The 18,593-nt window shown below is 38.0% G+C and overlaps 1 protein-coding gene and 1 pseudogene across 4 annotated transcripts in view; both read right to left on the minus strand.

Moving 5' to 3' along the window:
* The window catches only part of CDK6 (cyclin dependent kinase 6), a 247,730-nt gene that overhangs the window by 184,988 nt on the left and 44,149 nt on the right, over nucleotides 1–18,593 (minus strand). The window lies entirely within an intron of this gene.
* Nucleotides 1,533–2,890, minus strand: LOC129498120 (ubiquitin-like modifier-activating enzyme 5; annotated as a pseudogene).

Here is an 18,593-nt window from a genome sequence, read left to right on the forward strand (position 1 = left end):
TATAAATTTTAATGGATATAATTATTTTATTCTTCTAGGTTACAAAAAGAATGGTGTTCGGTTGAAGTGTCTCATGCTGGTTCAAGAAGGTGGTATTATTTGTGGGGGAGGACTTCCTGAAATTTTTAAAACTTTATTTTACAAGTGGAGATCACATATTTCATCTTCTATTAACATTTCTTGCCTACAGATTAATTTAGACATTCATATCATCAAAGCAAAAAATCATCAGAGTAGAATATCAGCACAGCATAGTAACATCCTACTGATAATGGCTATACATGCATGTTTTTTATTGGTCTCCAAGCCACCGGGAGTTTATTTAACCAAGGCTCTCTAAGCTTACATTATTTGTATGCAACTCTAGAGAAAGCCAGTTTATCAATTTATAATTTAGTGATCGTGACCATGGCAAATGACACTCTTCTAGTGAATAAATACATGTCAGTCATTGCAGAGGTAATTTAAGTATCTTTTATGCCCCAAATACAGGACAACTATGTAAATGTCTAGAGAATCAAGTTTAAATGAAATATTCAGAAGGTAGCTCATATGATGGGTATGATCTAGATGACCTTAGCCTAAATATATTCCTTGCTCCGCATTGTACAGTGACTCCAGATACATATTCCACAGATGCAATGGTTTCTTTTCCTTGGTCAATGTAGAAATAAAATTTGTACTTCCTGAAAGCATCTTTATCTGTTTATCCATGAAGACAGCTTCTCTTTGTTTGCCTTTGTCTTATTCTGAATATATAATTCACAGGTTTACAAACTTTTCCAATCACTTCATTTCAGCTTTTATTTCATCAGGTAACATTTGAGAGGACATTTTTATTTTTATAGATTAACTATTTTAAATTCACTGTTAGCCAAGTTAATAGCAGTGGATAGTTGTCTTGTAGAGAGTGATTCTAAACACAGTGAGTAGATGTCTACCAGCTCTCATCAATTGGCTGTATCTCCTGTCCTTTTCCCTATATTTGAGAACCACGTATTTCATTGTCCATGGCCTCAGGCAACAGGGCACAAAGAATAACTGGAAAGAAAAGAAATATAGCATCAAATTGGTTGTTTCTTCCCAGCCCTCCCCCAAAAGGCCAAAACATTTCAGTAGCCAGTTTTCTTAACTAGACTGAAACATGTGTGGGACACCTGGTGGCTCAGTGGTTGAGAGTAAGCCTTAGGCTCAGGCATCATGATCCCAGGGTCCTGGGATCAAGTCCCACATCAGGCTCCCAATAGGGAGCCTGCTTCTCCCTCTGCCTATGTCCCTGCTTCTCCGTGTGTCTCTCATGAATAAATAAATAAAATCTTAAAAAAAAAAAAAAAGAAACATGAGCTTAAGGGGGAATTACTGATTTAGTTGAAGGGAAAAAGCAACAAGTAACATAGTATTTTCAAAAAGTGTAACAATTTTGTGAAGATTATATATTAATGTTGCCCTAAGCTCTGCCAGTTTTTAAATGATTTTTTTTTAAATTGCACAGCAATAGGTTATATTCAGGAAATAAGATACAGGTCAGTCCATTATCCACATATCTCAGCCATGATGTCTTCCAAGCTTTCACCAGAATCTTCCACAGTTACCTCAGGGACAGAACCTTCTTTTTGGGAATTGTATATGCTACAGCCATATACACTTACCTTCAGGTAAGTTAGGAACTGAACTTGAAGAATTTTTCAGTTTTTCTTCTGAAACCTAAGATACCAACTCAATACCTCATCCCTTGTCTTCATGTATTATCTCTTCTTTTTCTTGAACAACCAACCTCCTGTTCTTATATTCTTCCTGCTACTTCCTGCAATTTCTGTCAACACACTGAGGATTTGACTTCATGGACCCAGTAGGGAAAAAAATCCTGCATTGCATTATATCCAAGGTAAAAACTAACAGTACCAAAGTTTAACAGAAACTTTAAAACATTTTGTACCAAGATCCCAACCATCATTCCCACAGTGGTAGAAGACTGGCTGCACACACACTTCTCATTTGAGAGTCTTTTCATCAATATTTGCAGCAATTTGGTGGAGCACCCGCAAAATAAGCAGATTCTCCAGGAATTATGAGCTGAAACTGCGTTTTCATTGACCCCAGACTTTATCCACATTTGTCCAAGTTCATTACAAGCTGTGTTTATTGTCATCTGAACTTCAAAAACTGTCCACACACCTAAGAAGTAGGTCAATGGGTTTTCCCTCCTCTAATCCATCCATGAAATGTTGAAAGTTTTCTACTGAGGTCATATTGTAGTTGTGTGCTTTATAAAGAACATCAGGGTTAATGTTCCTCAAAGCATATTCTGCCACTTGAACTTTACTTAATCCTGCTTAACTGGAAGGATAGGTTGGGAAAAAGGTTTATTCATATTGGCCAGTTCCTTCTTGTCATAGTCAAAGAGTAGCAACTTAACCAATGCCACATCAGCAGTCACGCTACCAACTCCACCAACACGTACCATTGCTAAAGCAAAGGTATGGAGGTCCTCGCAGTTGCTTCTAATTCCCATTCATTTCAGTGCCATTAGGCAGCTATAGGGACTAGAGTCCACCACCTTCAGGCTCAGCTTCTTTTCTTTGATTTTTTTTTTAAGATTTTATTTATTTATTTGACGAGAGAGAGAAAGAGCACACTGGGGCGAACAGCAGAGGGAGAGGGAGAAGCAGGCTCCTGCTATTGAGCAGGGAGCCCAATGCAGGGCTCAATCTCAAGGACCCTAGGATCATGACCTGAGCCAAAGACAGAGGCTAAACTGACTGAGACACCCAGGTGTCCCCAGGTCCAGCTTCTTGATGAGAAGGCCACCCACAGCCCGACTTCTCTCCCCGGCCAGTTCCCACTCCAGCTCCTCTACCCAATGCTACAGCCACTCCCCAGACTTGGCCATGGCTGGGGCCCTGGGAAAGTGCTCCTATGTCTCTGTCGCTACCTTGGGCCTTGAGTGCCTTGCAGCCATCCCTCCCCTCAGAACCAACCCTCTTAGCTTCCTCTGTCTTCGAGTCTTGGGAGTCAGGCCACAGTAAAGCCTCGGTCATCAGTGTCTGGAGCTGGAGGCCCATGATGTTGCCTTTCCAGGTGGTTACGGTGCTAATATTAATTTCATCTGGAAAACGCGGCATAATACTTTATCCTTAGAAATTCACAAGTGGGGGCACCTGGGTGGTTCAGGTCATGATCCTGGGATTGAGTCCCCCATGATGCTCCCTGCAGGGAGCCTGCTTCTCCTTCTACCTATGTCTCTGTGTCTCTCATGAATAAATAAATAAAATCTTAAAAAAAAAAAAAAAAGAGAAAGAAATTAACATCAAGGGAACTAGAAGTCCTGGGAGGACCTGTAGGATACCTGCCTCTTTTGGCTCCAGTGTTCATGGTCAATATCTTACAGAGCCAGGACTCCACAGAAGACATTTTGGGAAATACTGATTTACATTAAAATACAAAATTCAGTCTGACTTGTTAATGAACATTATCACTATAAAAAATGAGTTATACTAGTCATAATGTATAGGAAATGCATTTTGAATCAACAATATAAATACAGGCATCCCCCCAGTTTTCGAAAGTTTGTACCACTTCACTTTCACATCACACCACCGCACTTTTACAAAAGTCCTACATTAGTACACCTGTTTTTGTTAAGCAAAGAAATCAGAAAGAGGATTTTTGCTTTTAGGGAAAAAGAAAAAAGTGAAAATAGCATTCAATACTTGTTTTGTAATGAGCCTTTATAGAGGCAGCATGCACCCCAAACAGTGAGGCACCCCCACAAGCTCCTTCCTCACAACTATACTCAGCCTCTAGGCACAACCCGCCTTAGCTTTGAACGGTCTCTGTGAGCATGTGTGCTTTATCTCATTTTATTTTGTGCACCCGCTAGCAACATGTGTCCTAGGGTACCAGAAAAGCCTAGGAGAGGTTATTTTTTGGATCTGGGAACACTCAAAAAATTTTCCATATAAATTAATGGTAATTGCTTCTTTACTCTACACCACTTCAGCCTACAAAAGGTTTCATAGGAACATTCTACTTTCAAATAGCAGGAAAGGCCTGTATTCTTCTTGGGAATTTTAGAACATAATATTTATGATGCTTTTTTGTCTACAATGACTCCCTCTGGAATTGCCCCAAATCAAATAAATAATAGTCAATGTGGTGGGCAATAAAGAGAACATAGATGTTTTAATATAACAAGTAAGTCTCACATAAAGCAACTGAGCGAAACAAGAACTGAAATCCCTGGTATTTGGCAGGAGGTTAACAATCTGTAATATATTTATATAAATCAATGAGGAATGTGACCAAGCTGCCTATAACCCCTACACTTGCAAAACAAAAGAGCCAGACAGGTCTGAACATTAGAACATAAACACTGGAAAATAACTTCAACTGTATGATTCTTTGTGTTGACCAACATCTTAAGACTTTTGAAAACCTTTTTTTTGCTATTCAGTAAACTAATAAAAATACCATTTCAATGATTGTATGATTGCAATTCCATAACAGAAACATAATCACACCATGTTGAATATGAACAAAATAGATGTCTTCTGGAGGAAGTCAAAACTACCATTCAATATGCATCTACTAGAGCTTAGTTTAATGTGATCCAAGTGAATGTTCAGAAAGAAGTGAAAAGTGGTTCTCAGCATTCACTAACTCTATGAATCCAGTTTAGCTATGCAAAAAGCAATCCAAAAAAGCCAGATACATCATTACCATTTTACAATTAAGTCAGCCAAGCCCCTCACTATCCCATAAAGTAAGTTATCTCCCTGTCTCAACAGTCCTGACCCCTCAGCTGTAGAGCAGAGAGCAGCACTTGAGGTCCAGCATAGCACTCAAGCTTTCCAGCTGTCCTAGTGATGTAATTATCTCATAACAAAATATCTCCGTGAATTAACTCTGCATCCTATCCATTGTAATTCTTAATGACTGCTTCCTGTTCATGTTTTCCATTTAACTTGCTATTCTGGATCTATTGCATAGGCAAGTTGCCTTCATCTAATGGATGGGATTACATCCAATAGATTTGGGATTTCCAAAGATTACAATTTACAAAGGTCTCCCAAACAACATGCTTTGTAAACACAAGCCCTGCCTTTCTTTTTTGGTTATAATAAAAGGGAAATCTGTGTTATTTGCTGTGATTAAACTTTGACCTGTCACAGGAAGTTCTACGAGGATTTTTTTTCCTGTCACTTTTTTTTCATACCCTTGGATGTTTGGACATCAAATAGTTCAAGAGCTGAGAGATGTCTGGCACAGCTGCCTAAGGGCGCTGAACAAAATTTTATTTGAACAACAGCCAGTCCTTGGAATTGAGAAGAATTCTTTTTTCTCTCTCTTTCTCCATAGTCCATGAAGTACATTCTGTGCCTATAGCTTGCACGCACACGAGGTTATGTTCATGCATCCCTCTTGCCCTGCACTACTGGATACTGGCCAGGGTATTCTCCATTTGTTCATTAAATATAGACTGTGTGTGCACTTGTTCTAAACCAATGCTGAATGGTGTAACTCCAGAGGTATTTGCCACCAACAAAAATGAGAATGCTGCTAGAAGGAACTTGCCACTTCAGCAGCATCCGTAAACATTTATGAGTACCTACCATGTGCAGGTGCGGTACTAAGTTTTAGAAATTCCAGTACATCTAAGATGGGTATGATCTTTAAGAGCTTTACTATCTAGCTGAGAGAGAGGAGACTGATATATAAAACTGTAAGTAATGCATCTGACTAAGTATTAATTTGAAATAAATTCTTTAAATATAACATGAAACTTTATCACATGAAAGTAAATTCATTCTACATCCTAATATTCGGTAGACATCTTTGATGTGTCTGCTTTTGCCACACCTATTACCTCTTCCGTAAGCCATATTCTCATTTTTTTGTTGAGGAATTACTCCTATTCAGGCAATATAGTTTGGGGGCATGAGTGCAGTATGGCATGTAACCTACCCCACAGAGTGACACACTGATTCAGGGATGGAGAGGACCATATGACTCAGTCCCAGGACTTTTACTAGAACTTCTGGGAGAGTAGAGCTCTTTTTATTCTGAGATTACCAAACTGGCAACATATAAACTTGCAGGTGCCGATGGCTGTCTTTGCAACCATTTTAGTGAGGATATCATGGAATGCAGCCAACGGGAAAGAGAGCCAAGGCAGAGAAATGATAGGCAAGAGATTCTAGATGCCACCGGTTAAGCACTGGCCCCACCTATGCCAACATAACCCTGGATTTATTAGTTATGTTAGCCAGTAACATCACTTTTATGTTTACCCAGTTTGAGCGGGGCTTTTATACTTCAAAAAAAAAAAAAAAAAACCAAAATTGTCCCAAGACATTTATACGTATCTTGAAATGGTTAAATGATTTTGAAACATCAATATCTGACTTCAAATATGTTTTACATTTAAGACAAAATAAATTAAGGTCAAGCATATAAACAGTAGTAGTTTCCTCTAGGTGACTGCACAAACCCTGACTTGCTGGGAGACAATTTCCTCTAAATGATCCCTCTATGAGCAGGTCCATTGGGCAAGAGTAACTGACAATCCCAGAGCAGACTAATTCATCTCTCCCAAGAAGGCACACAGCTTCCTCCCAGGATTCCTATTTGAGGTTCTTGGTCTGACTGCAGAAACATTTTGTGGAGAAAAAGTGGAGAAAGGCAGAAGACACACAGACAAGTTTAGAGCAAAGAGGAATATATAAGCTAGAACAGGAAAGGACTCGGTGGGGTAAGAGGAAGTGAGGAAGAGGCAAGGAGAAGTATTTAAAAATAACACAAATATAGTTTAATTTAAAGGCTGAATCCGAATGCTCAGAGATATGTTCTCCTAGAACCCTGAATTAAGCAACCTCACTACCTATTGCTGAAAAGGGGACATGCACAGATGACCCTCGGGCAATGCAGAGTTTAGGGGTGCTGACCTCCTCGCAGTCAAAAATCCATGTGTAACTTTTGATCTCCCCCAAATTTAATTTCTAACAGTCTGTTGACCAGAGGCCTTACTGAGAACATAGTCGATTAACACATATTTTGTGCGTTAAATTTATTATATATTGAATTTTTAAAATAAGGCAAGCTGGTGCTCACTTGTGCAGTACATATACCAAAATTGGCCCCAATGCAAATTTGACAAACGTTCCGTATTTTTAAAAAATAAAATAGAGTAGAGCAAAGAAAATGTTATTAAGAAAATCATAAGGAAGAGAAAATACATTTACAGTACTCTATTGGGAAAAATCTGCACGCATATAAGTGGTTATAGGCATTCAAACCTGTGTTATTCAAGGGTCAAGAGATATGTCAAGACATAACTATAGAGCAGGGACATCTCTGTTCATGCTGTTAAGTTTAAGGCTACCATCATTTGACAAATGAATGAGAAGTCAACATCTTTTATTTACTCAATCACTTGATTCTTTATAGCCTTAAAGAGAGTGTTCAAAAGAAAGTTTCATGGTTCATCTTCCTCTAGTCTATCTTTATAGAGTTTCTACTAATCTGGTTTCAGCTTATATCAACATATATGTGGCAATCTGGATCTATGAGGTAATATCTTTGCATCCACTAACCACAAAATGTCTCATAAGTTAAATGGGAATCCCCCAAATTGGGCAAGTTTACAAGATATGGCTTGCACTAAAGTAAATATTTAAAACAGAGCAAACAGTAAAACTCGTATATATGGAAACACACTTGTACCATATGATAGCATATGACAGCACAAAATTGGTATACTATTACCTAGCCTCTAAATTAGCTATGTGGAAGTTCTAATCGGAATATGTGGTGCCTATAAACTATTCTGCTCATATTCAAGATGAATTCCTGAAATGGACATTAAACAATAGAATTCAAACTTCTTTCATAGTCCTACAGCAAGCACTAGAGGCACTCTTACATTATCAAACAGTTCTTTATATTGCATTTTGTCTGAATGAAAGGCAAAGAGAAGAATGAAGTAGTAGCATCATTCTGTTATGCTAACTATATGCTATTATGGGAAGAAGGAAACACTACTTTAAAGCTCAAACAAATGAGGAAATCATAAAAACCTATTTGTTCACTTATAGGGCAGAGAATGGTAGCAGAGGTGAAATATTCGACAAGTGCATTCTAAGTCATCATGCAAATCACTATCTACCCAAAGTCAAGGGACAGAAAACACAGGTAGCTAGGCAATGCTGAGTTGCTACTTTTGCTGAGTCTAGTTCCAATACAAAATAGTTTTGTAAGTTCAAAAGAATAGAAAGTCATTTCTACAAAGGGAAGAAACCTGCAAATTGAGAAAATTCAGGAATATTCCATATGGATTGTAATAAACACCATTTGGGGCAACCCCAGCTACAGGGCAGGAATGAGATACTAACTACTCTTTTACCTGTTGAGATCTCCACCAAGACTCAATCACCTTATTTACACAACAGTCAGCTTCCATCAGCCACTTGACAAACATAAATATGTTGGTCAAAATTAGGGCCTGACATGAGTGAAAGGATTAAGAGACCCCAAAATCTGTGGCATTTGGTGTGAAGGTGGAAGTCATGGGCCCCAAGTTTTAAACCCCACTGACAGGTCAGAGGTTACAGATTAGCCATCTAGAGATAGCCAGCCTTAAACTGGAAGTGCCTCTCTACATTTCTGTTTATCCCGTTATTTTGATTCTCCAGGGCCCCTGGCACAACATCTAACTCATAGCAATGGTGTTCAATAAATGTTTGCTGATGTTTCTAGCAGCCATGTCCACAGTGGCCAAACTGTGGAAGGAGCCTCGGTGCCCATCGAAGGATGAATGGATAGAGGAGATGTGGTTTGTGTGTGCAATGGAATATTGCTCAGCCATTGGAAACGACAGGTACCCACCGTTTGCTTCAGCGTGGATGGAACTGGAGGGTATTGTGCTGGGTGAAGTGGGTCGGTCGGAGAGGGACAGGCAGTGTATGTTCTCACTCATTTGGGGAGTGTGAGTGGTGGTGGGGGGGAGTATGGGGGAGGGGAGAGGGGGTGTGTGGGGGATGTCAGAGGGGGACACAGGACATGGGGACTTCTGGCTCTGGGAGGTGAGCTGGGGGTGGTGGTGGGGGGGAGGGCGGGGGGTGGGGGTGGGTGGGTGGCGGGCGCGGAGGGGGACGCTTGACGGGATGAGCACTGGGTGTTGTTCTGTGTGTTGGTGGGTTGAACACCAATGGAAATTGATTTATAAAAAAAAAATAATAAAAAAAATAAAGACATCAAAAAAAATAAAATAAAATAAATGTTTGCTGAATGAATTACACTTTCAGAACTGTAACTCAGAGAAAAGTCACCAGCAAAGTAAAAGAAGATCTTCCGAGATGTCATTAGGAAAAAAAGCATGGCAACTGAGGTAAAGTGAGGAGATGCGCTAGTAAGTTGCATTTATTAACTAACATGGTTAGTTTGTTCCCTATCTACTAGCCACTTCTACATGTGTGGGCTTTTTTAGTTTTCACAACAACAACTCTATGAGATGGTGCTCATTTTATGATAAAGGAACAGATGTATGTCATCAAGAGTTCACTGCAGTATCATTCATAACAGCTAAAAAAAGTAGAAATGACTCAAGTGTCCATCAACTGATACATGCATAAACAGAAGATGGTATATCCATATAATGGAATATCATTTGATAATAAAAAGGAGTGAAGTAGAAACATGGTATGACAAGGATAAATCTTGGAAAGGGTATGCTAAAGTGAAAACAGCCAGTCATGAAAGGTCACGTATTGCACAATTTCTTTTATATGAAAGGTCCGGAGTAGATGGATCCACAGGTATGGAAAGGAGATCAGTGGTCGCCAAGGGCTGGAGGTGGTAGGGCAGGAGAAGAAGAGAAGATGACCAGTAATGCAACTGGGATATCTTTGGGGTGATAAAATGGTCTAAAATTAGATCATGGTGATGGTTAGACAACTCAGTAAATAGACCAAAAACCACTGAACTGTTGATACAGATAAACTTGATGGTATATATAAGTGTATCTCAATAAAGCTGTTTAAAAACAAAAGGAGGAGGGGCACCTGGGGGCTCAGATGGTTAAGCATCTGCCTTAGGCTCAGGTCATGATCTCAGGTCCTGGAATCAAGCCCAGCATTTTGGGCTCCCTGCTCAGCAGGAATCTGCTCCCCCCCCCCCATTCCCCCTGCTCACAGTCTCTCTCTTTCTCTCAAATAAATAACAATAAAATAAAATAAAACAAAATAAAAACAAAAGGAGGAAAGAAATAGCCAAAGAGAGGTTTAGTACTTTGCCTAAAGCACAGGACAGTAAGCAGTGGAGATAGGATCTGAAGTCAGACTGTCTGGTTTCCTAACCATTGTGAAATGCTACCTCTGCAGCATTTGGGTCAAAGACCTATCTATGGCAAAGGAGACATACTGGCTTACAGGAGCTGTAGTAATGCCAACCCCCAAATGTCTTTGGTAAACCTGGATACAGCAGTCTATGCTTTCACATGCTGGAGTGAAAAACAGAAATGTTCAGAAAATTCACAGGAAAAATCAAGTTGGAGACTATTGATCCCCTAGGCCTTCTCACATCCTTCCCTTAACTAGTTAGAAAAAGAACACACTTCAGTTCACCCAACAGAGCTAGAAAAAGATATCCTGATCTCAAAAACACAGAGTTAAATGATATTTTTGAAAGGAAAGTCAACAGCTCTGGCTTGAGTCAGAAAGAGTGCTGGATTCTGGAAAACTTTCAACATTCAGTTCTGTCTCCATTTCTGACCTGTAAAAGCCCTGTTCTCCAGCTCTGGGTCTCTCTTGAGGAAAAACGAAGAATCCGCCAAAACGAGGCAGCTGTCTGTGCTGAAGACTGTCTGCTGGGTCTTAGGAGAAAACTAACCAAACTGTACCTACACCATCAGCCAAAAATCTTTCATAATCACATCCTTATGAGGTGAGTAAATTCATCCCAGTGCTAATTCACTCAGGTATTTAGGATTAGGTTTGTATCTAATAAAACAACCACTGAAGGTAGCTCCTTTAAAGGAAACATAAATGACTGTGAACGTATGAGAAAAATATAGTAGCAACTTAATGAAATATAAATGAAAACACCAGCAATATACTACTTAAGCCCTTCAAACTGGGTAATGAATTTTTAAATGATAAAATGGCATAGTGTCTGTGAGGGTTTGTGAAATGGACCCACATCACTGTGGAGTACAAACTGGTAAAAATAAAAAACAAAAACAAAAAACACAACAAAAAACAACAGTAACAAAAAACTTTCTGGAGAGTCATCTAGCAAGACCTGTAGATAGGTACATAAAATAGATACATAGCTCACACAGCCTTTAAAAAGATGATTCAGATTCATATTTACTGAACATAGAAAGGCATTCATAATACGTTATTTAAAAAAATGCAGGTTTCAAAAGAATATGTGCAGTTTGATTCCACATATATAAACAAAATGGCAGAAAGATAAATCAAGATGCTAACAGTGGTTATCTGAGTGATGAGATTACTGAGTTGTGTTTCCTGTTATTTGCCTATTTCTAGACTTTCTACACTGAGAACTTAAATTTTTAAAAGATTTTATTTATTTATTCATGAGAGACATAGAGAGAGGCAAAGACAAAGGCAGAGGGAGAAGCAGGCTCCCTGCGGGGAGCCTGATGCAGGACTCCATTGCAGGCCCTCAGGATCAAGCCCTGAGCAGAAGGCAGATGCACAACCACTGAGCCACCCAGGCGTCTCAAGAACTTACCAATTTTTGATAATAAAAAAAATCACCATTTGAAAAACAAGAATTATAAAAGCTTCTTTTCTTATTTAAGTTTTCTTCCTTTCATCACTTGAATACTTTTCTTCAATCTGCTCCTTCCTCTATGTTACTGAAAAAAATCCTGATCCTCAGTCCTGAAGTGGCAAGTTTTAAAAATTAAATATAAGTTCTTAAACTTGTTCTAGGAGAAAAAAATAGTATGTATGCATTACTACCTCACTGAAGGTATGTATGGAACAACTCCATAAAAAAGAATGTAGGAAAAATAAAATTACTTTTCTGATGCCTAGTTAATTGTTAGGTCAAAAGTAACAGAATTACCATGAAATAAAAGAAATGATGACAGCTTACAAATTCTTTAAATTACTCTAATGTTTATCATACAAGCCAAAGAAAAATCCTGCATGGTAGAATTATGGAATTTTCAAAGTATGGGGAAATATAAAGATTATCTGGTTCTGTACACTGTACAGACAAAGAAACACAGGCCAAAAGAATGCAGACAGGCCAAACAACATAAAGAATAAGACACCTGGGTCTCCTAAGAATTCAGAGCCCTTTCTAATATAATAAAGTATACCCAAAAGAACCAAAGAACAACAGCATGTTTTTTTTAAAAGTCATTATAAAAATTACACCTAATCTTAAATTCTATTTTTTTTAAGATTTATTTATTTATTAGAGAGAGAGAGAGAGCAAGCCCGCACATACGCGTGAGTGAAGCAGGGAGAAGGGGCAAAAGGGCAAAGGGCAGAGAGAGAATCTTCAAACAGACTTCTACCTGAGAGCAGAGCCCAATGTGGAGCTTGATCCCAGGACCCTGAGATAGTGACCTAAGCTGAAATCAAGAGTTGGCCACCCAACCAACTGAGCCACTCAAGCACCCCTAATATCTTACATTTTAAAATTGGATCTATTGAAACAAAATTTCCAGGAACTACTATGTTAAGAACTGAAAAAAAAAATCTATAAATATATTTTAAGGACACCATCAGGAAACTATATGAAAAGATAAGCAAAGAGAACATAGTTGGAAATGTTAAAAGAACTGATAGCTCTATCAACTACCAAACTTAGGTATCTGAAAATAGGTTGTTCTGTTCAGATGTAAACATGTATAATATTAAGTTATGATTTAGTATGCCTAAAAAGCAATTTTATTTTAGAGTTTTAGAGTTTAATCTTTGTTCTAGGAATATTTCATATAATAAGGTAAATATCTCATGGTGTTGATAGCAATTACAAATTAAAGGAGATAAGAATTTGAAAATGTAGCTCTAACTATATGTCCCCCAAGGAAGAACTTGTCTTTTGCAAAGAACCATAGGAACAAATCATACTGAGACTCTATCGGGCAACTATCCACATGAGAATTTTCTTTTTTTACCTATTGTAAGCCCTCAAACTATTTTTAAAAATCAAAGTTTTTAATGGAATTCTCTGTAGCATGCATTAAACATTTTAACTTTTTAAGCACAATATACTGATTGCGTTCTACTGATAGATAATTCACAGTCACTATTGTTATTATGAAATTATAATCATTTAATTCTGCTGCATGACTATGATCTTTTATTTGAGTGCTTTCTAGGCACATAAACATGAGACCAGGAGATCCACACTGAGATACATCATACATCAAATTGTCAAAAAGCAAAAAAAGAATCCGGAAAGCAGCAAGGATTGAGCTACCTACCACCTACAAAGGAAATTCAGTACGATTAATAGCCAACATCTCATCAGAACCATGGAAGACAGAAGGCAGTGGATGACACATTTAATGTGCTGAAAGAAAAAAATACTGCTAACCAAGAATTCTATATCCAGAGAGACTATCCTTCAAAAATGAAGGTGAAATTAAGACCTGCTCAGATAAACAAAAGCTGAGGGAATTTGTTGCCAGTAGATCTGCCCTCGAAGAAATGCTACAGGGAGTCGTTTAGGTTGAAATGAAAGGACAGGAGAGAATAACTCAAAGCCACATGAAGAAATAAAGAACCATGGGAAAGGTAACTAACTACATAGATAAAAAATTTAAAAGCCAGCATTATTGTAGTTTGGTTTGGGAAATCCTTTTTTCCTAATATGATTAAAAAGACAAATGCATAAGACAGTAAGTATACATCTATGGTAAAGGTTGTACAATGTATAAAGATGAAATTTGTGACAATAATAGCAGAAAAGGTGATGGACAGAACTGTACAGGAAAAAAGGTTTTTATACACTATAGAAGCCAAGTTAGTATTATTTAAAACTAGACTGTTTTAGGTTTAAGGTGTTAATTATAATCTCCAATGTAATAACTAAGAAAAAATTTTTTGAAACTATGTTCATGTCCTGAGAAATATTTTCTTGAATCTTCTAACATTTATGAGCTCTTAGAGTGAGCCCAGGACTGTACCTGAGACTTGACATATGCAAACCCACTGAATTCTTTTAATATCCCCATTAAGTGGGTATTATTATCCTCATTTTACAGATGTAGAAGCTAAGATAGACACAGTGATTTGTCCAGAGTGATATAACTCTAAGACAGACAACGAGCAATTCAATTAGAACCTTCACATGCTTCTTTCTCCTAGATCTGGACCTCCAATATCTAGAATCTTGTGGTCCTATTCTCTTCTCACCCAATGCACCACCACCTCTGCTACATAGCCAATAACAAAATGACAATTATCACCCTCATGGCCAAGGCTTCATATAATACCTAAAGGCTGCAAAATTCCCAACCCATCTCTCTGAAACAGTTCTCTCCCCAAACGCCACACTCAGTCACCTCTTGGACAACTTTAACCAATATTCTGAATATTTCAATTTCAAAGTGTCTAGAACAGAGCTTATTCGTATTGGTGAACCATACCACCAACCAACCAATTTTCTAAACCCAGAAACCTTCAAGTAATTCTAGGTTCTTCCATGACCCCATACATCTAATCAAGCACCAATTCCGCCACCTAAACGTTTCAATATCCACTGCTACTTCCTGAGTTCAGGTACTCATCACTCTAGCCTAAACCTCTATAGAGGGCCCTTCCTGTTCCCTGCCTCATGGAGCCCCTCACTCTGGTCCATAAACCTCCCACAGTGTACACCTGATCATAATACCAAACAAATGCATTCAGCCAACAAATATTTACTCAATATTTGTCATTTTCTTGTATTGTACTGGGTGCTGGGGAGAGAACGATCAATAGATAAAACACATTTTCTTAAGCTGTTGAGAGAACAGACATAAAAACATGAATATTAACTAATCTGGAAATGCTGAGGGAGAAATATATACAAGGCATTTTTAGAGTAATAAAGGAGGTACCTAACTCAGACCTGTAGTAAAGAATTTGTAGAGGAAATGACAACTGGACTTACACACAGTTACCCAAGAAGTTGGTGAAGAAAGGGCACTCAAAACCAGGAGAAAAGTATAAACACAGGACAGCAAGAAAGTATTCCCCTAAAGAAAGAAAAAAAAAAAAAACCTTGTCTGCCATACAGAATTTTTTTTTTCCTGTGGAAAATGGGTATCTACTTATGATTTTTAAATAGCTCATTCTGGTGGGCATGGGTAAGAGGGAACAGTAGCAAGAAGACCAGTCAGGAGACTGTTGCAGTTGTACAAGGAAAATAAAGAAGGCCTGTCCTAAGGAATTGGCAGCAAGGACGGAGAGGAGAGTACAGATTCCAGAAATATTTAGGAGGTTGAATTGGCAGGACTTGCTAAGTGTCTGAATGTGGCGGGGGTGGAGGGATGAGGAAGGAGAAGAAGCCAAGGATGACTCATAGGCTTTTGACTTTGGGGACTTGGTGCCACCCCATGAGATACAGCAGTGTTCCCAGACCTTTGGTTTTCAGGGAACTGTAAAATTTCCAACTAATTTTGGGCTCTGACAGAATGTTGTCAACTAAAGACATAAATACACCCTACCATCGACTATCAACATCATTTCATTAGAAAAAGCACATTTTAACACCCAAAATGTAAACAGATTTAGCTTTCTGAAAAATTCACCCACAGGGCCCTTATTTTTCTAATTTCATCACAGATGATAGAAAATTGGTACCAGGCCTCAGACGAAAACTGGGAAGCCCTGAGATGGAGATCTAGCAGAAGTCCATTCAGCAGTCAGATGAGGAGTTGAAGGCAGAAGAATAATATAGTCCCTGCTCTCACTAACTCTCTAGCCCTAGAGACATCTCATATATAATAAAGGTTGCAAAAAAGTTCAAGAGTTATAGAAGCCCTGCAGAAGAGGCACTCATATGCCTAGAGGGGTAGTAGCTGGGGCACAGAATCTTAAAGGATGATCTGGAATTTGCCAGATAAACAAGGGAAGTTTGGCGTGATCTGGACAGGAGGAATGGCATGTCCAAAGATATGTAGGTATGCAGGAAAATTCATATTTGGGGAATTGTGGATAGTTTGGCATGGCTTGGTGATTATCTTGGAAAATGGCAAGAGAAGAGCTGGAAAAGTAAACAGAAGTGAAATTACGAAGGGGTTGGTAATCCAGGCTAGGAAGTCTGGAAATTATCTTAGGAACACTGGGGAAGAACCAAAGGATGTTACAGTAGGCCAACGCCATGGCCAGATTTACCACTTGGAAATACCACTCTCCCTGCAGAACAGAAGTTGGGACTGTAGGGGAATAAAACTGGAGGTGAGGAAAACATGTTGAAAGTGTCTGCAAAAGCCCATGTAAGACATACAGATAGATTAAAGCAAGAGAAGCAGTAAAAAGAGAGACCAATACAACCAACAAATATTTACTGAGCTCCTACACTATTCCAGGCATATCAATGTCAATGAGACAAGATCCCTGCTCCCTTGGAGCTAATTTTCTATTGTTGTTAAACAAAATCATACTTTACATAAATGTTTTACAGTTTAAAAATTTCACCATATATCAAATGCTTTCACAAGTCTCTAAATATTTATGTTCATATATGATAAAACCATTTTTAAATTGCACTAAATTTACATAATTTATCAAACCATTTCCCTATTCTTGTAACACTGGCCCATTACCTTATGATAAATGTCTAAATAAGTGACACTGCAAAGATCAAAAGTTATCTACTTTTCTGAATCAAAACATATATATATTTTAAAAGTTCTTGATCCAGGGGCACCTGGGTGGCATAGCCAGTTAAGTGTCTGATTCTTGGTTTGACTCAGGTCAAGATCTCAGTGTCCTGGGATCAAGCCCCACACTGGGTTTTGAGCTCAGTGCCGAGTCTGCTTGGGATTCTCTCTCTCCTCTCCCCTTCCCCTCACTGCTCTCTCTCTCAAATAAATAAATCTTTTTAAAAAAGTTCTGGATCCAAATAGCTTTATAGAAAATTGCATCAATTTCTACTCCCACAGTAATATCTACGAGGTAGATTCCATAGGATTTGGTGATCATCTCAGGATGTAAAAGTTCAAAGAAGTGAAGATTAGAATGATTTTTAGAGTGCTGGTTTAGGCAATAACATAGATAGTGGTGCAATTTCCAAACAGGAGAAGAAAAGAGAAAAAGAAGATATGAAGAGTAATTAATGAGTTCTTTCTAGAAGAGATGAATTTGAGATGTTTGTGACATTCAGGTGGTAATGCCTAGGGAACAACTGTAAACACATACTGGGAGCTTTGGATACAGGTCAAGTAATAGTTTGGAAAGTTATCAGCATAGGATTGAGACAGAATCTTGGGGACTATAACATGAACAAGAAGAACAGCACCCCTGAACGAATCAGAGGCAAACAAGCAAACAGCTGAGAAAATGATGTCACACACACACAGAGAAAATGATGCTATTGTAAATCCACTTACAATAGCATCAAAAAACAATAAAATACTTAGGAATAAATTTAAGAAAAGAAGTTCACTGTATACTGAAAACTACAAAACACTGTTAAAAGAAATTAAAGAGGGTCTACATAAATAGAAAAACATCTGTACTCATGGATGAGAGGGATTTGATATTGTTGAGAAGCAGTAATTCTAAAATTGATCTGTAGCTTCAAGGCAGTCCGTATCAAAACTCCAGCCTTTTAGCAGAAATTGATAAGCTGATACTAAAATTCATACAGAAATACAAGGGGCCCAGAGGAGCCAAAATAATCTTGAAAAAGAAAAAGTTGGAAGACTTCTCAATTTTAAAACTTACTATATGCTATAGTACTCAAGACAGTGTGGTACTGGCATAAAGATAAATATATAGGTCTATGGAATAGAATTAAGAGTCCAGAAATTAACTCTCATGTTTATGCTCAACTGATTTTCAACAAATGTGCCAAAAGGTTGAGGAAAGGATAGATTCTTCAACAAATGATGCCAGAATAACTAGATATTCACATGCAAAATACTGAAGTTGGACACCACCTCACAACTTACATAAAAATTAACTCAAAATGGATCACAACCCTAACTGAGCTAAAACTATGAAACTCTTAGAAAACAAGATCTTGAGTTAGGCAATGATACCTTAGCTATGGCGCCGAAAGCACAAAAAAAAGAATAAACTGGATTCACCAAAATTAAAGCCATTTGTGCTATAAAGGACATCATCAAGAAAGTGAAAAGACAACCCACAGAATCAAACTATTTGCAAATTGTTTATATGAAAAGAGACTTGCAACCAGAATATATACAAAAACTCTTGCAACTCAATAATAAAAAGACAAATAAACCAACTTAAAAATTGGCAAAGTTTGTCAAATATACCTCAATAAAGCTGAAAATAAAATAAAATAAAATAAAATAAAAATGAGCAAAAGATTTGAATAGACATCTCTCTATAGATATAATATGGGACAATCAGCACAAGAGATGTTTACCC

Source organism: Nyctereutes procyonoides, unplaced genomic scaffold (assembly GCF_905146905.1).
Source record: "Nyctereutes procyonoides isolate TBG_1078 unplaced genomic scaffold, NYPRO_anot_genome, whole genome shotgun sequence".
NCBI lineage: Eukaryota > Metazoa > Chordata > Mammalia > Carnivora > Canidae > Nyctereutes > Nyctereutes procyonoides.